This window comes from Macaca fascicularis, chromosome 2, assembly GCF_037993035.2.
Source record: "Macaca fascicularis isolate 582-1 chromosome 2, T2T-MFA8v1.1".
NCBI classification, from domain to species: domain Eukaryota; kingdom Metazoa; phylum Chordata; class Mammalia; order Primates; family Cercopithecidae; genus Macaca; species Macaca fascicularis.
Genome location: NC_088376.1, coordinates 106,556,125 through 106,581,634, shown reverse-complemented (window position 1 = coordinate 106,581,634; position 25,510 = coordinate 106,556,125). Strand labels below are relative to the sequence as shown.

Here is a 25,510-nt window from a genome sequence, read left to right as displayed (position 1 = left end):
ATGCTTTTCTGGCAGTGCACAGGCTGTGATAAAACGGGAAGCTTCTTAACACAACATATATTTAATCTGTGGCATTCGCTTCCACATGAAATTCAATCAGATATTTTAAGGGAGTTAACAAGGGCTCTCAGATCGAACTGTGAATAAATGCAGGTGTGATAAATACACTGAAGCTACTGAGATGTTTTATCAAATGATAAAGGTGTTGAGTGGGGTGGGGTTGAAGGACAAACCTTAATTCTAATTCTGTACGTTGTCAAAGAGGATAGGAGAATTTATTAGACAATGCCAGGGCGATCTAATGACCCATTGCCTCTGAAAAATCAATTCAACTTGCTCATTTGTTCTGTTTTTCCAGGAATCTTTAATTCAAGTCTGCTGTATGCCAGGCACGGGGGAGGCAGTGACTGACCAATAATGCAGTTCCAGTCTCTGCCCTCACCCCAGCTCTCCCTGACGAAACTCACAATCTAATAGGGAAAGGTGGATAATAAACAGGTAAACAAATGCAAATGATAATTTCCAATTGGGTTAAGCAACAGAGTAAATGAGAGGGTGTTCAGGTAAGACATCTGCGAGGAGTTGATACTTGGAGTGAGACCTGAAGGATGAGGAAAGGCCTGCCATGCACCAGGGAAGAGCCTGTTGATGCTTCTGAGACCACAAAGCCCCGGCCATGTTGGGGGACCAGAAAAGAGCTGGGGATTGGTAAGCAGGCAAGCACTATAGAGCAGCATTTTGTCGCATAGGTAAGCCTAACCACTTATCCTTTCTTTTTTCAAATTTAAGGTTTCATCTGCTACAAATCTGTGGAGAAGGGATGGTTTGTTTGGCTGCTGGTGTGAGGAGAATAGTTCACTACAGGGAGAAAAATAAAGCCACATCTTCCATCACATAAAAATGCGAACACCTAACAGATCCAAGACCTCGCTATGTGAAAGCCAACAGAAATAAAGGGTTAATAGGAAGGAAAGGAGAGGAATATCTTTGTGTTGTTGGGATGAGAAGGGTGTCTTAACATAATTCAAACACATAACCCTCGGATGAAAACTGGGTGAATCTGACTCTACCAAAATTGAGAATTTTTTTAAAAGAATGCTTTAGACAAAGAAAACAGCTAGGTGAAGACTTGGAGCAGATTTTGCGTTGTCTAAAGCCAAAAGATAATATCTAGAATAAGAGTTGGCAAACTACAGCCCACAGGGCCAAATCCAATTGGTTGCCTATATTTGTAACTAAAAATAAATAAATAAATAGTTTTTTTGGAATACATCCATGCCCATTCATTTATGCATGTATGTCTATAGCTGCTTTTGTGCTACATCAGCAGAGACGATATGACCTTCATAGCTTAGAATATTTAATATCTAGCCCTTTACAAAATACAAAACCAACCAAAAAAAAAAAAAAAAAAAACCTGTGTGAACTCCTGATCTAGACTACAAGGGAAATGGGTAGGAAACTCACTAGAAAAATTGGCAAAGGCTATGTGTAGCCAATTTGCTGGACAGGAAATGAGCTGGCTAACTAATACCTGATGAAATGACTAATCTTGCCAGAATTCAGAAAAGTGCAAATTGAAGCAATATTGAGATTCTTTTAGTGCCTATCATATCTTGAAAAATTAGGAAAGTAAGTGTGAGGAATACCTAGAGAACTAGTAAAGCATTTCTTGTAAAGATTATTTCTGGTTGTGTATGGGAGGGTGCCTATGGAGGAGACTGGTATGTGAGTCAATGGACTGAATGAGGAAGATCTGCCCTCATGTGGTCAGGCACCATCCAATCTGCTGGGGGCTGGAATAGAACAAAAAAAGATGGTATAGGATTTCTCCTTTCTCTCCTAGAGCTGGGGACACTCTGCTCCTTCTGCCCTTAGATAGAATTCCAGACTCTCTGGCCTTGGGACTTCAGGACTTACACTAGCGGTCCCTCAGGTTCTTGGGCCTTTGACCTTGGGACTCCAGGATTTACACCGGCGGACCCTCAGGTTCTTGGGCCTTTGGCTTTGGACTGAGAATCACACCTTGGTTTTGAGGCCTTTATACTTGGACTGAGCCACACTACTGGCTTCCCTGGTTCTCCAGCTTACAGATGGTCCATCATGGGACATCAGCCTCCGTGATCACATGAGCCAGTTCCCCTAATAAATCCTCTCCCCTATATCTGTATGTATATCCTATTGGCTCTGTCTCTCTGGAGACCCTAATACAGTAAGTTATACCAAGTGCTGGTGAATATGAGAAAAAATAGGGATCCTGAAGCTATCAATTAGAGTGGAAATGCGTCTAACCATTCTAAAGAGCATCTTGGCAGCATTTGGTTGAGCAATAGGAAATTGCCAATGTTGGCCCTGAGAAAGATTCCCTGGGAAGGCCTCCTGTGCCCCACTCCCCACCCCAGTCCACTGGAAAACAAAGTCAGGCATGAGCATTGTTGACTGTGCACCCTGCATGGAGCTCACCTCCTCCTTCATTTCCAGGAGGATGCTATTGTTCCTTTTCCCTTTCACAAAGAGCCCATGTATTGGGAAGGGAAGCAGATCCCACCCCAGCTCCAGGGCTGGGCCGGATTGGGTCAGAAATGGGCACGTGGCCAAATTTAGGCCCCAGAGATTGAAGGCAAAATTTGTCAGCAGCTTTTTGGGAAGTTTGCTGTACTCTGCCAGAAGAGCTTCCAGAATCAGTTCTGTCTGTCTTCTCTTGAACATGAGCTGTAAGATTCAATGACTTTGGCATTCTGGGCCTCACATCTGCTTGGACAGAAGATGATGCCAATACCTGGAAGAGGGTAAAGCAAAAAGAACTGTCGAGGGGGGAAGCAGAGCTCAGATATAGACTAGGTTAACCCTGACTCTTACTCAATCCCTAGGTTCTAGCTGAGTGGTTCAGAAATGATTTAAGCTGGCTCGTGTTACATTTTCTCACTTGCAAGGAAGGCACTCTGACTGATAGAAATCCTTTGAGAGCTGCAGGGATTCGAGTGTTGAAGGAATCTGTGCCTCACCTCCAAGTGAAGGTTGGAAGGTGGAAACTTCTCAGAGAAGAACCTCCCTCCCACCCCTCCACCCCTCCCCCCCACACACACATACATGCTGGCCTGGTGAGAGTGTGCAGGGGAGAAAAGACTGAGGGCGCATCTGTGCAGTGAGGACTCACAGCCTAGAGTTCTCTGCATCCCCTGCCCCATGGAGTGGGACAGTGCCTAAGCTCCCTAAAGTGAAGATTAAGATGGAGATGCTTGTGGAACTCATTTATTCAGGAGGTGCTCTAGGAGAACCACACCAAAAGTGAGGGAAGCAAGGAAGGTCAGCAGAAGGAGCCAGGCCAGGATGCAGACCCAGCTGGAGTCTGACTGCAGCCTGATCCACGAGGAGCTCAGGAGCATGAATTGCACCACTGAATGGCTCCCACCTGAAGGCAAGGGGTCTGGCCTTTTGTAGGTTCTCATCAATCCATCATTGGCTTTATACTGAACTAAGGGAAAGACCTAAATGCCCGCTTCCCAGATGCAGCGCCACCCATTGGCCAAGGACAATTCTTGAGGCAAGCAGGTGTGACCCCTTAGCTTTCAATATTCAAGCTGCTGGGGCAAAAATGCACAGGCCGGAAGAAGGGGTTTGGGCCACCAACTGTATCCAGTACAGTCAGTATGGCCAAGTAGCCCTCATTCCCCCTGAGAAAGCACTGAAGAAAGCGACAAGAGGAACTGGTGGCCAAGACAAGAGGAACGCAGCAGTGGTTGCAAGGAAGACCAGAGGCTATGGAGGGACAGGATGTCACAGCAGATGTTAGTGTGGCAAAAAGCCAGCGTGCGTTGTCACATTAAGAGGATGTCATCCCAGTTGATACCAGGGTGGACAGATGACAATCAAGAACCAGATGCCCCCTAACCACCATGCTACATACCCTCCCCTCTGGCATTTTAGCCTAGGGACAAGGGGGAAGAGAAAAAGCCTTGAATTGACTAAAATTCAGTTTTTCACCACCAGGCAGAATGGGACTCCAGGACAGAAACCAAATTCAGCTAAAGGAAAAGTTACATTGGGTTGCATACTCACTGATTTGCAATCACCACATGTGCTCCTACTAAAACATAAAAGAATGTCATTAACAGGAAAAGACTATTAGCAAGTTCATTAATCATGGTCCTTTTCACACTTCCATGGTCAACTACAATTCTGATGGTTTAAACTGAGGCCTCCCCACTTAATTACAGTGTTTAGCAATTACCAGTTCATCCCCTACCATAGGCCTCCCCGGCTTTCAGAAAAAGATAAAGTGCTCAAATTTCACAAGTGTTCTTTCAGGGGTTCCCCTTGCTTGGGCAAAGGGCCATGATTGGTGTTACCAGGACAATCATTTGTGGCTGAGAGAACAGGTCCATTTTCAATGAAGTTACTAATGACTTGGCCTTATCTATGAACCCCAAGGTGATTGAGAGCATTGGTGACATATGGGTCCCTTATAGGGCATCCAGGTGGCCCTAGAATACAACCTCTCTTAAACACAGTTTTCTCATCTGTAAATGGGAATAATACTAGAAACTTGATCAAAAACATAAATGACACATTCCATGTAAAATGCCTGGGAAAAGGCCTGGCACATAGCACTCAAAATTGGGTATTAAAATTGAGCACCCGTACAGAAAAGTGCATATATAATCATGCACTTGGTAAATTTCCCAAACATGACACACCTATATAACCAGCACCCAGATGAAGAAAGGGAACATCACCAGGGCCCAGAAGCTCTTTCTCATGCCCACTTCTGGTTAGTACTACCCCAGTGGAAATGATTCCATTAATTTCCAAGAGCATAGACTACTTCTGCCTGGTTTTGTATTTATATAAATAGACTGTGCATACTCTTTTGTGTCTGGCTTCTTTCACTCAACATCATGTTTATGAGATTTATTCATGGTGCATATAGTTGTGCTTCATTCATGTTCATTGTTGTAAACGATTCCATTGTGCAAATATACCTCAATTTATTTAAGCATTCTTCAGTTGTATGGGCTTGGGGGTGGTTTTAACAAGGTGATTATGAATGAAGCTGCTCTGAACATTCTTGCCTAAATCTTTTCTTCTAATTTGAACTTTTTTTTTGAGATAATTATAGATCCACATGCAATTGTAAGATGTAATACAGAGAGACCTGGTGTACTCTTTACCTGGGTTCCCTCAACGGTAACATCTTGCAAAACTGTAGGAAAATATCACAACCAAGAGATTGGCATTGATACAAACCATGGATCTTGTTCAGATTTCCCCAGTTGTACATGTCCTGGGCGTTTTCTCTCTCTCTCTCTCTCTCACTCTCTCTCTCTCTCTCTCTCTCTGTGTGTGTGTGTGTGTGTGTGTGTGTGTGTGTGTGTGTGTGTGTTGAGTTCTATTTATTTATTTAATTTTCTGAAACAGAGTTTTGCTCTGTCACTCAGGCTGGAGTGCAGTGGTGCAGTCAAGGCTCACTGCAGCCTCAACCTCCTAGTCTCAAGTGATCCTCCCACCTCAGCCTCCCTTGTAGCTGAGACCACAACTGGCTAATTTTTGTGGTTTTTTTTGTTTTGCTTTGTTTTGAAGAGATGGGGTTTCACCATGTTGCCCAGGCTGGTCTTGAACTCCTGGACTCAAGCAATCCTCCCTGTCTCAGCCTCCAAGGTGCTGGGATTACAGTCTTGAACCACCACGCCTGGCTGAGTTCTACATTGTTTTCAGCTTTGGAGGTTTATATATCCACCACTACAGTCGAGATAGTGAATGGTTCCATCACCAACAGCAGGGAGGAACATACTTGATAATGTATTAACCAATAACTTGATTCCAACGCTATGAGAGACCTAGAGCCAGAACCACCCAGGGAAGCCACGCTGGATTCCTGACCCTCAGAAACTGTGTGAGATAATCATTTTTGGTTTTAAGCTGCCAAGTATTGATGTACTTTGTCACACAGAAATAGATAACTAACGTAGATACCTATATCAGACACTTGATTAAAATGTAGACTGAGCTCAAATGTAGTCTGAGCTCATCCCAGACCTAGACTCTGCCTTCTATAAACTCTCCCAGGCAGCTCTGATGCACATTCTTTGTTTGAATCACTGCTCTGCCACTAACTTCGTGCAATTTACCTCACCTCTCCAACCCTCAATTCCACACCTGAAAAATGGGTATAATCACACCTCATAAGCTATGAGAGCTTTGTGTTTTGTTTTGTATTTTATTTTTTGTTTGACCTCTGGGTTCAAGATCATGCACATAAAGCCCGGGCACTAGCCTTCTTGGTGCCCTGCCCATGGCCCCTCACCCTCATCATCTCAGTGTCTGCCTGGTGGGGTGGTTGGGGACTGCAGGCACCCACATTGCTTTGCCCGAGACCTTTGTCTTGCTGCTAGAGCCCAGTTTGCTGCCTCAGCAGTAAGCCTGAAGTGCTGGGTATTTAACACCCTCCCAGCCCCCCACAGTAATGACTGACAGAGCTGGGGTGTAAACACTTGACTCTGAGTGGGAAGTTCTACACTGGCTCCCAGAATTCTCCAGCAGAATTAAGGTTGTCACCTACAGTGGTAACTTGCTTCATAATACACCATTTATTGACTCACCTTCCTTCTGTAGGTCCCTTCCCCACTTCCCTAAGGTGTTACTTTCACTGCCCAGATAAACCACTTACACCAATATCTTTGCCTCAGGGTTAGCTTCACAAGGACCCGAACTAAGACAAGCACCTAGTGGTGTCAGCACATAGTATGTGCTCAGCTAACACTTTTGACTATGTATGTGTGTGTGTGTATAAAATGTTTGTTTAGTGAAGGACACAGAAAGAAATTCTTAGCTAATATGAAACAGTGAGGAGGTATCTGCAGCATCAAAAATCCAAGGATGACTAGCTAGATTGCCAAGTATATGTCTACTACAAATCAACAGTGACAAAAAATTCAACAGGAAATAAATAGAGAGTGGTCATCAGGCAAAGCACAGGAGAAGTGACCAAATGACCAACAAGTATGGGAAGAGAAGCTCCAGATCAGCAGTGATCTGAGGAATTGAAATTCAAATGAGATGTGTTCTTATGTCCACAGGAAGGGCAAAAGTTAGAAATGTGGGTAAGTGAGGACCTATACTTCTAGGAGGCGTAAGGTGGAACCACCTTGCTGGAGATCTTTCTGCCAACATTTAACAAAATTCAGAATCCATTGACTGGCTTCAACACCTAGCAAATCCACCCTGGGCACATCAGTCCCATGGAAGTTCTCACAAAGTACCAGGTGGTATATTGCACTGTTTTTATGTTGGGGAGTTGGAGGCAGTCTGGTATCTTTCAGTGGGGAAATAGATGAGTAAACTGTGACAATGCACTTAGAAGCAAACACAGAATCTATACAGCAACATGTGGAGCGGGAAAAGTAGGAACCAGAATGAGATCTGTAGTAAAATTCCATTATGTAAATTAAAAACAGACACAAGGCAGATGTATGTGTTTTACAAGATGATATACATATGTAAGGACATATTCTAAACACATTTGAAAGGGTGGCTGGGGGTGGGGTGGGGAGAGGAGTAAGCATCAACCTTTTAAAAACAGACTTAAATGAGAAAAGTAACATTTTAAAACATCAGATGATAACATAGAAGAGTATCTTTATGACCATGGGATAAAAAATTTCTTAATTAAGACATGCAAAACACAAACCTTAAAGAAAAACCAGACAAATCTGGTAATATTAGAATTTAAAGCCTTTTGTGCGATAAACACTATGTAAAAAATGATAAGCCACATACTGGGAGAAGATATTTGAAATGGATGTAACTGAAAATGGATTGGTATAAAGAATACATAGAGAACTCCTCCAAATAATGGCTAATATTTGTTGAATACTTACAAAGGGCCAGGCATTGTTGACAGCATTTCACACGGATGGAATAATACAAAGCAAAGAGGAAAATAAAAATTGGCAAAGGATATGCACAGGCAATTTGTGAGTTACTTTGTGTCACACTGTGTCTTCACGTAACATACAGAAGTGGGTTCCCTCTTTGGTTGGCCCCTTTGTAGCTATACCATAGACCTCGAGAGGCCACATGACTTAGGATGTAAGAGCACCACTAGCCTTCCAGAGCCAAGATCTCAGTCCAAGATCCTGACCCACTCTGACCTTCTGTTTCCTCTTCAGTAGGCAGACAATACCTCCATGTGTGGTATGAAGTGCTTAGCACAGTATTTAACACACAGTAAACACCTACTAAATGGAAACTATTTTGATAATAGTAGCGCACATGTAGTAAGGACCTAGTTCTAAGCTATTTAAATATGTATATCCTCATTTAATCCCCACAGCAGTTTTCTGGGGTAGTTCCTGCTTTTGTTTTCATTTTACAGATAAGGAAACTGAATGTAAGGGAAGTTAGGAGGCCACCCAGGTCATGCAGTGGGCTCTGAAGCCAGACTCACACTCTGCACCACCACATGGCACCCCCTTCTGTCATGAGCATGAGCATGGGGTTGCTACTGTTTCTTCTCAACATGAAAAGTGTCTAGAACTTTAGAAATGTTGTTTATAAAGCTGAATGTGTTTCTGAATGAGCACTCTCAGACTTTAACATGCAAGTAAATAATGGGGATGAAGTGAGAGCAGATCTCGTTAAAATGCATATTCTGATCCAGCAGGTCTCAGGGGAAGCCCAAGAATGTGCATTTCTACCAATCTCTCCAGGAGATTCTGAGGCTACTGGTCCTCACACCCACTGGGGAGTTCTGGTTCTAGGATCCCTCAACCAGTTATGACACCCACTCCTGGGTTCATTTTGTTTTACAGGGTGATCAGAATGCTTCGTGTTTGTACCTGTGGACAATAGGGGGCTCTACAAACTTTAACAGATGGCATGTGTCATCAGCACACATTCAACAGAGGCCAGAATTCAGCACACACAACAGTGAGTGAACTGCCTCTGCACCTCTGTGGCTCATTGTTTTCCACACAAGAGTGCTCAGGATGACATGAGCCTGGACTATTCTGGGTCTTGGTCAGGTGGCAGCTGATTTACAGGAAGAATGATGTGGCTCCAGAGAGTCACGGTTTGTTCACCAGCCACGGGACTCCTGCTATGAGCCAGACCCAGGACAGTCTGGGAAGTGAGGATGAGGGAGAAGCACCAGAGTCCCCGCGCTCAGGAATTTGAAGCATTTATGGACATGCCTTTGGTGGAGAGGGTGGAGAAAGCCTGGAAGGTCAAGCTGGCCGGCATTTGCCCTAGTCAGGGGTTACAAAAATCAGAAGCCCTCTTACTGGTCAGGAAGGGGAGTTTATGGGAAGGAAGGAGCTGCCCAGGAAAAACAGTAGGAGGAGAGGCAGCTCCACCACTACAGGGAAAAAAGGCGCTCAGAAAGCCAACTGGCACTCTCCTCTCCTCCCTCCTCCCCCTGGCCTTCCTACCCTGCTGGGTCACCTCACCCCGGGCCTCTGTAACAAGGCTCTTGACTTCACACCAGTCACCAGCGACAAAATCTGCATCCTTGGTTTCAGTTGTTGAAGGTAAAGGCTGATTGATCTATTTTTGTTCTGTGGGCAAGGCAACTTCTTTGGAAGTGGCCGAGGCAGACCAGGCCAGGAAACCTGTGCACTCATTCCACTTCTGTGCCTGCCAGGCACACACGTCCTTCTTCTCATAGCACATTTTTAAAGGATCCTGCATTTACCAAGATGTAAAAGCACAAACACACACTTACCCGTGAGAGACACCCACAGTCACAGCTGTGTGACTACACCCAGAGATGACCTTGTTAACCATTTTTCTCAGAGTCCACAATCTCCAGTGGAATCTGTTTCTTCCTGGATCTGTAACAGTCAAGCCTTGTGTTTCCTCCTCATAATTTTGCAACCTAAGGATTGTAACCACAGTCCTCACTAACACACCCTAAATACAATAATGTAATACAAGCAAGGTAAGTTCAAAAACTTTCCATTTGGAAAGGGGTGAGGTCGATAAATCTTCAGAACAGCATCTTAATCCAGAGCAAACTTCATCCAATGTTACATGGCAGCATGGGCCCCCTTCCACAGCTGCTGCTGAAGGGGAGAATTCTTGTAGATAATCAGGAAGATGGTGAGAATTCCACGAGCATCACTGTTGATTTGCCTCCCTGCCACAGGGGGAGTTCTTTGGTCAGCAAACCTGGCTTCCAGATAGGTAGGGCCCATGTCTTAGTTCTTTTTTTATTATTATTTTGTCTTGGTTCTTTATACACTGTTTCTTACAGTGTTTACTAAGACACAGTCTCTGCCCACAATGAACTTTGGTACATTGTGAAAATATCATCTGCAGAAGATGGAGAAAGTGCAGAGTCTCTGCACTTGGTGTTCAGAATGCAGAGAAGAAAGGAGAATGGCTGAGGTATGAGCTGGTTGCTGCTGGTTGGTGAACAGATGCCGTTAATTGTCAAGGAGGAGGCTGGTGTGGACCGCAGAGCTAGCGACGTCTTAAGTTTTTTTGCACTTCCAGGGGGCCAAGTGAGGCAGAAGCAGACATTGTTCTTTTCCTTGTACCTGTCTCCATCAGGAAAGGCACATTTGGCTGACCACAAATAGGAATCATTTGCAGAAGAGCTCTAAGAGAGGAAGGAGTCCAAAAACCTTTGACCTAGGATTATGACTCTCATGTAAGTTGTAAGAACTAACCTTTGACCTAGGATTATGACTCTCAAGTAAGATGTAAGAACTTAGAGTCATTGCAAAAAGACTGCAAGATCTCAGATCTGTAGGACTGTGGGCTGTTGCCTCTAAATGCAAAGAATTGGGGCCTAGGTCTCATGAGATAAACGTCAGTGATGAGGGCAGTGGGCTGGTGGTGAAAGAGGCAGAGAAAACACAGCACTCTGGTAACTGCTGTTTTAAACACTTTTATTAAAGAAACAAAAGAAGAAGAACAGGAGCAGGAAGAAGAAGAAGAAAAAGAAGAGGAAGAAGAAGAAGAAGGAGAAGAAAAAGGAGAAGGAGAAGGAGAAGAAAGAAGAAGAAGAAGAAGAAGAAGAAGAAGAAGAAGAAGAAGAAGAAGAAGAAGCAGAAGCAGCAGCAGCAGCAGCAGAAGCAGCTCACACAGAAAGCTTAACCTCTATTAAATCTTAGAGGCAGATAAGAAATAATTATAAAATTCAATATGCACAAATGGGAATGCATAGGTTTATTTTAAGGAGTGAGTGGATTAATTGCACATGACTCCAAACGTGGGCTAAGGAGGTAGACAAGACGCCTCTTCCTGACTGTGTGACTTTAAGGAAGCTTCTTAAGACCTCCAAATTCAGTATTCCTGAGGGGAAATCTTTAAATGGAGATAGTGGCACCTACTTCCCAGGGTACTGTGAACATTAAGTAACTATTGCGTAGCAAGCCTTTGGTAGAATGTGTGGCACATAGTACCTGCTCAGTAAAAAGTGATTGACTTTGCTGTTCCATGAACTAGACAGGCTTCAAAGTCAAGTTCCAATAATATCTGAGTGGTATCCACATCTTCAAAATGAGCAGCCAGCCTCCCAGCACAGAACCCTTTGAAGGAGCCACACTGGCAGGTAGGAACTGAAGGGCTCAGAGAACAGGAACGGGGTCACCTGCACAGGGAGGGCTTCCTTCCACTTCAGAGCAGGTAAATGGTTTCATCTCCCATCCAGCTCAGGTAGATTGATGATGGCTACCAGGATTTCAGCCCCAACAAGGATGACAAGGCAAGGGTCCTTCGGGATGGATTAGTCATGCCTTTCATGGGGACAGGAGAAAGGTGGCTTAATAGGCTACAGATCCAGAAGTTAAATTTGTGCCATTGTTCAGCATAATCATAGTATTATTTAGTAAGAGTTCACCATGTCTGAGCAGTAATTGTCAGGGTGCTTTACATTTATGTATCATCTTACTGGATCTTATGCCAATCCTGTGAAGAGGGTACATTATAATCCCCATTTTTCACATGGGTCTCATGGACTAAGTCAACTGCTTGAGGTCACTTGTAGCAGATTCAGCCACTGCCCAAGTGTTATGAACAACAACTCCCAAGTGGCTGGCTTCTGTCACTTTTGAGAACAGCTGCCTCTGACTACCAGGGTCTACTTTGCTTACCCACAAGAGTCTGGGGTGCCTGGGAATTTAGGTGTACCAGGGAAACCCTGAACCTCAGACTGTTAGTTGCAGGGGTATAAATGTTTCTAGCTCCCTTGTCTTTGATAGGCACACTCAAGTGTGGTCTCCACTGACCCTAGAGCTCCAGTGGAATTGAGCCAAGCGGGAGCCTTTCCTCCTCCTTACATGGGACTGTGTTCGATGCTGCCCCTTTGCACCCCTGCCTGGCCTCCTTCCCTTCCTGGCCCCACTCTCCTGTCCCCCTACTGTATTTTCCTAGGAGTATTTTGCAGTGAAACACTTTTATGCAAAGGTTTATCTGGTGGTCTGCTTTTGGGAAAACAGACCTGCGAGGTCACTTGGTTGTAAGTGCCAGAGTCTGAGTTAAACTCAGGTTCACAGTGTAAACTGCCTCAAAGAGAACTACCCCACCAGAACCAGTAATAATAAACCTGCAAAGACGGAAGACCTAAATAGAATTCTCACCAAGCTCGGGAGCTGGGTCCCAAGCAAGGCCTGGCTGTGAAGGCTGTGCCTGCTGACCACCTGAGACTTGAATATCCTGCGTGGAAGCCCTACAGACTCTGGTGTGCCCTCGGCCACATGCCAGCATAATCCTGGTAGAGAAAGTCATTGGAATTTTGGAAGCTAGGAAGGCTTTCCTTAGCCTGGTAATTATTTTTTCTTCCAAACCTCTATGCAAAGAATGTAAGTTAATTGATTAGTCTAAGGCTCTGTGCATCCTGTTGTTCTCTTTTCTGCAGTCATTTGGGTCTTTGTTCATCTTCGATGTGTGTGAATTAACATATTCTGCAGCTTCTCCCACTCACCTAGAGAAGGGGAAAAGATACCAGCCACAGCCCTTCCCGCTGAAACAAAAAGCCTGAGCCTGGGTGGAGGCCAGAGGGAGGAGGAGGGCTTTTCTCCCTATCTCACCATTTGGGAGAAATTTTCCTAGAATAGGAAAAATAAAATAGTGTTCATGTTCATGAATATTGCAGGTAGAAAAGAACACACTCTAGGGTATACCTGAAAGTCCACTCACCTTGTCTCCCTGGAAATGCTGAAGTCCGTGAGTCCCAGGAAGGACCTTCACTCAACACTTCCCTAGCCTCCAACTGTCTTCCAACCCAGCCTCACCCCTGCACAGGGAGGTTTTCCTTCTACTTCAAACCATCTCTATATCAAGAGACGGTTTCATCTCTCATCCAGCTCACGTAGATTGACTTTTTATCAATCCAGAGAATTTTTATGAAGAGGATGTGAAGGTTGCACCTGGGTGAGATGAGCTAGAGATCAGGGGAGGGAAGAAGACATTCTAGATTGTCTTCAGTAAGAGAGGAATGTAGATTACTTCTTATTTTACTTGGAGGAAATTTTCCCTTGCAGAGCTAAAGCCAGGTTCTAAGTTCCTCTTTGCTCATGCCAACTCAGAAGAAAGCACCCCTCAGAGGGGACAATGACTTCCTCCCACAGCACGTACCTCTACAGATTTACTTCACTGGTGGAGGTCTGCACCAAGAGCAATGCAAGCAAACTTCAACCAGACAGATCCCTGATCTTGCCTTGCTTACACACACTGAGTACAGTCCTCCCTCGATATCTGCAGGAGATTGGTTCCAGAACTTCCTTGAAAACTAAAATCTGCAGATTTCTCCTCAAGTCCCTGATAGAAAATAGCACAGTATTTGCAGATACCCTACACACATCCTCCCCTGTACATTAAATCATCTCTAAATAACTTACAGTCGTACCTAATACAATGTAAATACTATTTGAAGAGTTCTTATACTCTATTGGTTTTTTATTTGCATTATTTTGCCCCTATTTCTTAATAGATACAACATCTACAAGAAGGGATGGTGTTGGCTTAAGGGAGAAAATGCCAAAGTACTTAGTATGTTATCTGTTGTTTCAAAGAAACCACAGAGCAGCCCCCAAGAAATATTAGCTCCTTTCCCCTCCTCTGCAGATTTGAGATATCAATCTTCTTGTGATTGAATAACTCAGGGATGCGATGGCTCACAGGTGACTTAAATACTACAGCTGTCCCTTCCAGACGTGACACCCCCAGATTAGTGACTAAGCTCAGCCTCGTGACTGCTGACTTAAAGGAGGGTGCCCCTGCAGGGTCCCCGTCACAGACTTTAGAGTTGGATGCTGAACAATCCAGTTCAGTGAATATGGGCCTACCATAATCAAAGGGTCAATTTGCTGGTCTCCCTCTCACCCTGGGACACTTCCCTGTGTCCTTGTCCATCAAGCCCCCTTAGGCTTCCTGAATAATATTCTTCTCCACAGAAACCTGACAGCCACAAAGACTTATTTGCACTGGGAGCCTCTTCTACGGCAGGTAAGGCCAGCAGGCTGAACCCCTCACACCTGGGTGCCTTGGCCAGTGCTATTCTCTGCAGGAATGCCCTTCCTGTTCTTCTGAGAAAAACAAAACAAAATGAAAAACTGCTGACTTGTGCAGGGCACGGTGGCTCACGCCTGTAACCCAGAACTTTGGGAGGCTGAGGTGCGTGGATTGCTTGAGGCCAGTTCAAGATCAGCCTGGCCAACATGGTGAAACCCCATCTCTACTAAAAATACAAAAAATTAGCTGAGTATGGTGGTGCACACCTGTAATCTCAACTACTCGGGAGGCTGAGGCATGAGAATCACTTGAACCTGGGAGGCAGAGATTGCAGTGAGCCGTGATCGTACCACTGCACTCCAGCCTGGGTGACAAAGCGAGACTCTGTCTCAACAAAAAAGAAAAAAAGAAAAAAACTGCTGACTTGTTAATGCCAACTCCTACAAAGCTCTGCCTTCACATCTTGGGCAGAAAGACTTACTTGCTCCCCCTTCAGAGTCTCATTGCCAACTGAGCTCCAGTCACATGACATAGCAGTGAGTCTAGTAGGAAAGACAGTACTTCAATATCCCCAGCAACCATTCAGTGTAGGGAGCTTAGAAGGTGTTTACTGAAGAAGATGGAAGTCTGCTCGCTGACTGGCTGGTGGACGGGTGGGCTACTTCTACCTGTCGGCAGCCAGCCAGCAGGGAAGGATTTCCAGGCCAGCCTTACCCTCTACCCTTGCCTTTGTGCCTTCTGAGACCTTCTTCCCTTGAGGCTGGTGGGGCAGAAAGCAGCTGGATAGCTGCCCGCGGGGGAAGTGGGAGCACAGCATGGGCAGCAGGCCCCTCCCGGTCCAGGGGCTTTCTGCCTTTGCTGCCTCTCTCTTCCCTCAGAGCCTCCTAGCCTCCCTCTGGTGACGAGCTTCCCATTACACGGAGTAGGCATTGCACAGGCGCCCACCCCCTTTCCCCCATCCTCTGAGCTGTGTGTCTCAGCTCTCCCCTCGCTCCTGTTTCTGGAGACGGACCTTGCCGGCTACGGGAAACTCCTTTGCCCTAGGCCCCATATTTCCTCTGGCTCAACAGCTCCAGCAATTCTCCCCAAGCCCTCTGTTGCCCGCACGTCCTTCTCCAGGTGTTGCCTCCTCTGTCATTCCTTTGCATCAGAGTCCTAGGAAGGCCTGTGTGCCCTCTCTCTAGCTCTCCTCCTCCCCATCTTTTGTAAATGTACAGAATGGCTGAGAGTATCAGTAAGTTAATGCCAGTCAGCCTGTACCCTGGCCCCTCGCAGGTGCCCAGAAACCTCCCCTTTGCTGGTGCCAAGATGACTCTCAGGCCTTAACTTACACTCCTAACCATTCTGTGAATTTCTCCTTCCTCCTGTCTGATCCTTTCTTCACTCGGCTTCCAGCACCCCACATTCTTGGCCTTCCCCCTCCCACTAGCCAATTACCCCTTCTCACTCTTTCTCTGGTTCCTCCTCATCCCTCTAACATTTACACATAGATGAACCCCCGGAGCTCTGTCTTTGGACCGCTTTTCTTTTCCATTTATAGAGCTCAACTAATCCCATGGATTTAAATGCCGTTTACATGCAGTCTAGTACACTCTTTTTATATATGCAGCTACCTACCAGACATCTCCACTTGGGGGATGTATCTGTTAGGATAAACTAGATTATGATGCAGAACAAACAACTTCAACACCTCACTGGCTTAAAATAACAAAGGCGCATTTCTTGTTTGTGCTACCCGTCCACCACAGGGCAGCTGGGGCTTCTATGAATTCTTATCATTCAGGGGTCCCCAGGCTGATGGAGGTTCCACTTATCAGCAGCCATCTCAACACGAAGCACTCTCCTAGCCCCCAACACACGGCAAACATGTCTAGCTAGTGTCCTCTCTGCCATGACCTTAGGCAATTTTCAGAAAGGATATATACATACATGCAGAAATAAATGTCTGCTTCACAAACCTCACACACAACAATGATCACTCACAAACAACATAATTAACAAAATTTTCACAGCCTCCTCCACCTAAGATGGAATTATAACAAAGTATTGTGGGCCTCCAGCAAAAGAGAGTTTTTCTCCAGGGAGGTGCTCATAATGTTTAACAACCAGCTCTCTCAGAAACCAGAAAAGCCCCGATCTATCCTGTTTGCCAATTACCATAGTGTAAATACCCCCACCATGGCCAGTTGCAAGTCAACATGAGCTTAACACCCAGCTCACAAATTTACTGAAAGTGTAACCATTGGCTTTTGTGAGCTGGTCTGAGCCAGTCACTGGTTTCATCCCAAACTTTTCTTTATCACACCCCTTGATTTACTCTCCAGTAAAAAAAAAAAAAAAAAAAAAAAATAGCAAAGAGAGGAAATAAATGCCAGGCACTGCAATGACACTGTGTGCATTATTTAAGACTGGTGTTAGTATATTGGTTCCACTGCTTTAACAAAAAGACTCAAAATCACCTGTACACCAATGCTCATAGCAGCATTATTCGCAGTAGTCAAAGATGTGGAAACAACCCAAGTGTCCATTGACCAATGAATGGATAAGCAAATTGATATATTCATACAATGGAATATTATTCAGTCTTAAAAAGGAAGGCGATTCTGATGCATGCTACAACAGGGTGAACCATGAAGGCATCATGCTAAATGAAAGAAGCCAGTCACAAAGGACAAAAATTGTATGATTCCACTTGTATGAGGTATCTAAAATAGTCAAATGCATAGAGACAGAAAGTAAGACAGGGATTATCTGGGGCTGGAAGAGGGGGAAATGAGGAGTTGTTGTTTAATGGATACAGAGTTTCTGTTTGAGATGGGAAAAACCTATTCTGGAAACAGATCATGATGATGGTCATACAACATTGTAAATGTACTTAGTTCTACTGAATTGCACACTTAAAAAATGCTTAAAATTGTAAATTTTGTGTTATGCATATTTCACTACAATAAAAAAATGAAAAAAGACTCAAAATTATGAAGGCTTAATACCATTTCTGTCACTCATAAAAAGCTGAGTAGGTGCACCAGGCCTGGTAAGGTAACCCCATGATTATCAGACCAAGGCTCCTAGTACCTGGTTCCTCTGCCACTCAACATGAGGCTTCTCCCTCATGGTCCAGATGGCAACTTCTTTCTTTTTTTTTCTTTTTTTCTTTTTTTTTTTTTTTTGGAGATGGAGTCTCCCTCTGTCACCCAGGTTGGAGTGCAGTGGCACGATCTCGGCTCGCTGCAGCCTCTGCCTCCTGGGTTCAAGCAACTCTCCTGCCTCAGCCTCCTGAGTAACTGGGACTAGAGGCACTCGCCACCATGCCCGGCTAATTTTTGTATTTTTAGTAGAGACAGGGTTTGACCATGTCGGCCAGGCTGGTCTTGAACTCCTGACTTCAAGTGATCCTCCTGCCCTGGCCCCCAAAAGTGCTGGGATTACAGGCATGAGCCACCGTGCCCAGCCCAGATAGCAACTTCTACTCTCAGCATTCCAGCCAGCAGGAAGAGAGAACATCAGAAAGGGAGACATGTTCTTACCTTTCAAGGGTACAGCCTGGGTATTACACATATCACTTCCACTTTTATACCAATAAGCAGAATTTATTTATGTATCTAATTAGCCAGGCATGGTGGTGCATGCCTGTGGTCCCAGCTACTTGGGAGGCTGAGGTGGGAGAATCTCTTGAGCCCAGGAGGTGGAAGGTGCTTTGAGCCAAGATCGCACTATTGCACTCCAGCCTAAGTGAAAGAGTGACATTCCATCTCAAAAAAAAAAAAAAAAAAAGAATTTATTTCTCTAGCTGCCATAGAGGCTGGGAAGTACAGTCTTCAATTCAGACAGTATTTGTTCAGCTAAAAATTCTACTGCTCTGTAAATGGTGGGGCGGGGGGAGGCATAGATATTGGGATATAGTTAATAATCTCTATCAAAAGCATAGTAACCCTATGAAGTAACTCCTATTACCCCATTTTGGAGATTGAGAGACCGAGGCTCAGAGTAGTCAAGTAACTCACCCAACATCATTCTAAGTGAATGGAAGACTTGAAAAACCCTTTCCACTACATTATGCTCACTCCCTCCAGGAAGTAAAGTTCATCTGCAGTTCCCTCGGAGACACTGCGAAAGAGAAGGCAGGCTGGGAGCAGAGGGTGGAGGTAAGGGAAGCCGCACTGTATGTGAGCCCACAAACTCACCCCTCATGACATTTAGGATGATAGATATGAGGGGACTTGGAGTTGCTGAGTGGCTGGAGTGTAGTGCTGTAGGCTCATCACTGGCCCATGAAAGCTACTTATTAAATGATCAGAAATGTTGTGAACCAGGGGTTAAACACAGCCATTGTAAAATTAAATTTCATAAACTTACAATTAAATAAATTATATTAAAAACAAAGATAATAAATACCCCAAATCATCACTTCTTAATTATTTTACTGCATCTTACTGTCTTCTATGCTCTTAAGGGTCTCGTATCTATTGTGTCTTGATGGTGGAATCCTCCCTGATGGGGGTCTACTGCCCAGCTCCTCCTAACTCTGTGGTCAGTGACATCTCCTGGACAGCCTGATATCAGTTGCGGGGGAAGTGTTTACAACACAGAAATCAGCAGAGACTACAGAACAGAGGCTCCAGCCACTTCCTAGCACACAACTGCATACGCATATACAGTATAACCAGGCAGTATAACCAGGATCACTGAGGAGCCTGCAGGTTGGGCTGGGTAGAGAAGGCCTGCGCTCCTTTCCCTGACTGGCTCCCCATCCCTCTTCTCTCCTGCATTCTGACCTCTGTTGATAAAAAGAAAAGCAGAAGAATGTTCCTCGCTTTATATTTAAGAGAATTTCTGATACACAAAGTGTTCAGGGACTGAAGTAGACAAATAATTTGGGTTAATGTGCATATCCCTGTTGTCACGTGGTCCTTGGTTGAGGGCTTGTGGGGGTCCAGTCCACTGTGGCTACCAAGCCCCCTCCACCCTACCACAAGCTGCTGTGCAGATGGAGCGTCCCCACTTTCCCTAGAAGGTGAAGCCAGGACGGAGGCGGAAAGGGTGGGGAGGAAAGGCTCCTGTAAGCAATGGCTCCCTCTGCCCTTTGAATGGATAATGTCGGTTTCGCTCTTGGAAAGGAATCAGGCAGCCACGTGGTATCCTCTGCCAGCCCTCTGCTGGTTTCACTATGACATGCAGGCAGTTGGGGGCTGGAGGGTGAGGGAGGTGAGTTGCATAGCCAGCCAGAGCTGAAGGTGAACCTGGGTGTGTCTCAGCCGGAGGAGGAGGACACCAAGTTCCCAGAGATTCCCGGCCATCAGGCTCAGGAGCACTGCTTCTCCCTCAGACAGACACATGCAAGCACCCACATCTCACCTCCAAAGGAGAGAAAACGAAAACCAAAAGAAACTTTAAACATGGGGAGGACCCTGTCTCATTTTTCTGTACTAAAAATAAAAGCAACTTGGAGAAAACATTACCTAGAATGCAAAGCGGAGCACCCTCAGCCCTCCACTGAGCCTCCTTCTCTCCAAAGACTGTCTTGTCTGTCCAAAGACTTGCTCTGCTCGTCTTGCAGGTTAGGGTCTCTGAAGCAGAGGCTGAGTTTATTAGGGGTCAATCCTGGTGGGGCAGGATGAGCTGAGGAAGACCAATCTGTGATGCAGGCCAATCTGTGACGCAGGCCCCACATAGCCATGGTCAGCCAAGGGCCTGCAGCAAGCTCGCCTGGCAGTATCAACATTTGGCCCAAGTGGCCAGACTCTCACACCCTGGCTCCTAAGGGGTTGAATACAAATTCCTTGGGGTGCAACCTTGGGCAAGGTAAACAGGAGTTTGCAGCCAGCAGCTGACCGCACACCTGTAGCTGGCCACTATGCCTTCCTAAAGGGGATCTGGGCAGTGCAGCTCCGTGTCCACCACACAGACTCATAATGTTTTGACACTACCTCAGGAGCTGACAATCTCTGCAGGGCTGTATTTGCCTCTCCAAACCAACAGGAGCTTGAATATTCACATCATTGTTGTTCAGCCCTATGGCCTGAGCTTGTCACTTGATTTCTGCTTCTAAGCCTCTATTTCCTCGTCTGTGAAATGAGACATAAAGACTCCATGAACTGAGGACATAGCAGGCCCTGGATACGGTGCGTGCCTTTCTCCCCCTCTCCTGCCTCTCGTCCCCACCTTCCATGAGGTGGCCAAGACCTTCATCTTCTTTATTCTCTATAAACGCACATTCTTTACCCTCGTTTCTCTCAGCTCCCCAGGGCCCAGCTCCTCTCTCACCTAGGGCTTTTTGGCAGAGCCCCCTTTTTCTTTTTTTTCTTTTTCTTTTTTTTTTTTTTTTTTGAGATAGAGTCTCGCACCGTTGCCTGGGCTGGATCACAATGGCAGGATCTCGGCTCACTGCAACCTCTGCCTCCCGGGTTCAAGCAATTCTCCTGCTTCAGTCTCCCAAGTAGCTGGGATTGCAGGCACACACCACCATACCCAGCTAATTTTTTGTATTTTTAGTAGAGATGGGGTTTCACTATGTTGGCCAGGCTTGTCTTGAACTCCTGACCTTGTGATCTGCCCGCCTCGGCCTCCCAAAGCGCTGGGATTACAGGCGTGAGCCACTGCGCCCAGCCAGAGACCCCTTTTTCAAAGCATCTGTCCAGCTCCCCACATCCCAGGGGCAAGATCTCTAAAAGAGCAATTGACCAAGTCTCCCTACCTCTGCTTCCTGCTCCATTTATATCCCCAGTGGCCCCCTGAACTTCCAAGCTGGTAAGTTTCTTATTGCTGCTGTAACAAATGAGCACAGCAACATGAATTCATCATCTTATAGTGCTGGAGTTAAGAAGTCCACAACGGATCTCATGGGACTAAAATCAAAGGATTCAGAGGGCTGTGTTCCTTTCTTGAGGCTCAAGGAGAGAATCTGTTTCCTTATCTTTTCCAGCTTCTAGAGCAGGGGTCCCCAATCCCCAGGCCACAGACGGGTACTGGTCCATGGCCTATTAGGACCAGGCTGCACAGCAGGTGGTGAGCAGCAGGCAACCAAGAGAAGCTTCAACTGTATTTACAGCCACTCCCCATCACTTGCATTCCTGCCTGAGCTCCACCTCCTTTCAGATTAGTGGGGCATTAGATTCTCGTAGGAGCATGAACCCTATTGTGAACTGTGCATGCAGAAGGATCTAGGTTGGGTGCTCCTTATGGGAATCTAATGCCTGATGAGCTGTCACTGTCTCCCATCACCCCCAGATGGGACCATCTAGTTGAAGGAAAACAAACTCAGGGTTCCCACTGATTCTACATTACGGTGACTTGTATAATTACTTCGTTATATATTATAACGTAATAATTATAAAAATAAAGCATACAATAAATATAATACTCTTGAATCATCCCAAAACCATTCCCCTCCCCACACCATCCGTGGAAAAATTGTCTTCCACAGAACTGATCCCTGGTGCCAAAAAGGATGGGGACGGCTGTTCTAGAGACTGCCTGCACTCCTTGGCTTACGGGCCCCCTCCATCTTCAAAGCCAGCAATAACCTGTCAGGTCTTTCTCATATCACATCAATGTGACATTGATTCTCCTGCCTTTCTCTTCCACATTTAAGGCCCCTTGTGATTACACTGGCCCACCTAGATTATCCAGGATACTATCCCTGTTAGGGTCAGCTGGTTAAAAACCTTAACTCCTTCTGCTCTCTGAATTCCCCCTTACCATGTAACATAACAGGCACAGGCTGCGGAGATTCAGACCTGGACATCTTTGGGGGGAAGTTACTCTGTCATTTTGGCCATGGTCAGAATCCCTTCGCCAGGGTCTTCTTCACACAATGCAGCTGGAGGAAACTTTCAAAAAACAAGTCAGTCTGTGATCCCTTATTATACTCTCTGATTGACGTTAAGAAAAGAATCCTGAACCAAATTACCTAGGTCTGGGCTCTCTGGCCTCTGCCTTTCCATTGCCTCATTTCAGGCCCCTCTTTCTTCCTGTCTTTCCTCCCAACCCACAAATGTCAGAGAGTCCCTGTCCTCACCTGGTCCTGTCCTACCACCTGCCTTCCCTGTCCTGCCACCTGCGGTGCCCACTGTGTGAATTACCCCTCTCTTCCCTCTCCATCTGTCACATCTTCCTCAGCCTCCAGGTCCTGAGCAAGTCACTTCCTGGGGGCAGCCTCTGAGCTCCCTGCCAAGCTGCTGCCTCTCCTTCTTGCATCTGCAGTGACTTGTTTAACAACTAATCACGTAAGTGAAAACTGCTGTGGGGATGGTGTCATAGGCAGAGTAATGTACCCCCAAAAGTGTCCAGGTCCAAATCCCCAGAACTAGTGAATATGCTACCTTCCATGCAAAAGGGACTTTGCAGGTGGTATTAAGTGAAGGATCTTAAAATGCGGAGATTTTCCTGGATTATCTCAGTGGGCCCACTGTAATCATAAGGGGCCTTATAGGTGGCACACAAGAGAGTCAGACTTTAGAAAAAAGAGACATGGCAGAACCAGAGGTTGGAGTGAGGCACATTGAAATTGAAGGAAGGGGCTGCAAGCTGAGGGATGCAGGTGGCCTCCAGAAGCTGGAAGAGGCCAAGAAACAAATCTTTCTCTGAAGCCTCCAGAAGGAAACAACCGCACCTTGATTTTAGACATCTGGCCTCCAGAATTGTAAGACAACAAATTTGTGTTTTTGTAAGCCTCAAGTTTGTAGTAATTTGTTACAGAAGTAAAGGAAAACTAATACAGACAGGAACTGAGTCTGTGTCTGCTCAACATGGTATCATCCAAGCCCACAGCAGTGCTTCCCATAGAGCAGAGGCTCATTAAGTATTTGATGAATGAACGAATGAGCCTGGCAGGAGATAGTGAATTAAACCTCCAGCAGATGGACTGTAAGAGCTCCTGCTCTTCACTGTTCCTCATGCCTGTGCTTCCCCAACGCTTTCAATTCCCAAAGGAAGAAATGTGGTAAACCACTTCTCAGAGTTGGCTGTGAAAGACAAAAAAAAAAAAAAAGGGTTGGGGGGAAGGTTAGAATAACAGGCTGCAGGGGTGGTGGGAGGGGTCCGGGAGATGCCACCTACCATACTAATCTCAAGCCAGAAGGAACCATGGTTCACAGTCAAGGCCTCTGGTACCAAAGAAGAGACTGCCCGGTGGCAAGACTCTTCCAGGCTACCCAGCCTATGGGGCGGAGCAGGGAGAGTTCCCAGGACCCCTGGGTGGGTGGAGGTGCCTTTGGAGGGCCATAGTCAGGGGATCCTGCTAACCTTAGCGAGTGTGGGATCTACCTGGCCAGGCTGAGTCTGCCTGGACAGGCCATGTGTTGGGAGGGCAGCTCTGAAGGCCCTGCTATGCTGCACGCACAAATGCAAGGAGCTCTGACAGCTTTTCCTCTCATAAGTTCAAACTCAGTGAACCAACAAAGGAGGTGTGATATCGCAGGAGGTGGGAGGGGGGAGAGAACCAACTGGTTATGGGGGGAGGCGTGGGGGTGAGCAGGGAATTCAAATGTTTCTATAATGTTTATTTCCTAAAAAATAAACTGAATATGACAGAATGCTAACATTTATTAAATCTAGGAATGGGTTATATAATTCTGCAAATCTCTAAATTTTTCTGTGTTTAAAATCTTTTTAAAAGAATAGAAAAATGGAGAAAGTATTGTTTTCTGATATGTATTCATAAAGGAATCACACTAATTCTCTCTCTCTCTCATACACACACACGCACACACACGCACACACACACACACACGTTTCTACGTAGGCTAATTGTCCATTCCTGTCTCCTTTTCCTCCCACCACTAAAATAATTTTCTCTGTACATAGAATTTATATAATCACAGCAGACTTAGTGCTTTTTAAAAATTCAATGAGTTTTCTTATCAATTTAATTATTTCAACACATTGTTCAAGTTAATTAACTTTCATTGAGTTGATTTACTTTTATAGAAAAAAAGATTTTTAAGCTCAGAAAAGATTTTTAGAAGTCACCAATATAGAAATGAATGTTGTTGAAATTTTAGTTGTAAAAATATTTATCTGTATTTTCCAATCACCCTACCAGCTACCACCTAGACATAAACTCTTAATGTTTTGCATATTTCCTTTTGATCTTTTTCTTAAAGCAGAGGTGAAAACATGTGATTTATAGAAATGTGTATTCTTTTTTCTCCTTAACATTGCATCACAGGCACTTCATCACACCACTGAAAACTCTTCCTATGCATAATTTTAACGAACCTTTAACACTGATTTTAACACGTGTACCATAAATTGTCTCCACTCCTCGACATTCAGCATGTTCTATTCTTTCCCTATTACTATACTGCTGAGACAAACATCTTGGCTTATGAATCTTTGACCCCAATGATGTTTATTTTCTTAGGGAAGTTTCCTAGAATTGAAACTGCCCTGTGTTACTGAGTGAAAGGGCATACAAGTTTTTAAGTTTCTTGATATCAGCAGCCAAATTGCCTTCTAGAAAGGATGTAACAGTGTCATGTGGCCACCAGAGTGTCTGTGCACCAGTCAGTTTGGCAAGAATTTAGAAAATCTAGTTCATTGGCTTAATTTGCTTTTCTCTGATCGCTCGTGAACTTGAACATTCTCCCCCAACTGTCTTGAGCATTTTCATGTCTATTTTTGCCTATTTGTATTCTTTGCCCACATTATCTCTGGATTCTCATTGTTACTCCTGTCTTGTGGATATGAGTCCTTTATTTACTAAGCACATAGCCCTTTGTCTATTCTACATATGAAAAGCATTTTGCTCCGGTTTACCTTTTGCCTCTTAATTTTGCATATGATGCTTTTGGTGCATGGACAGTAGTTTATGTAGCTTTATCTATTGATCTTTTCCTTTCAGTTGAAATAAGCCAAACAACAACAGTCCATGTAAAAACATAACCCAAAACTTCAATTTGAAATATAAAGAACCACGTGGTGACGTGGCTCACACCTGTAATCCCAGCACTTTGGGAGACCAAGGCAGGAGGAGCCCAGGAGATTGAGGTCAGCCTAGGGAACATAGCAAGACACTGTCCCTACAAAAAGTTAAAAAACGAGCCAGGCTTGG

General features: G+C 45.2%; 1 long non-coding RNA gene across 1 annotated transcript; it reads left to right on the top strand.

The window, feature by feature from the left end:
• The first annotated feature begins 264 nt into the window (after nt 1-264).
• Nucleotides 265-964, top strand: LOC123571699 (uncharacterized). The gene is made up of 2 exons (XR_006695918.3): nt 265-498; nt 790-964. It is a non-coding gene; the product is annotated as an uncharacterized lncRNA (long non-coding RNA).
• Nucleotides 965-25,510: the final 24,546 nt, after the last annotated feature.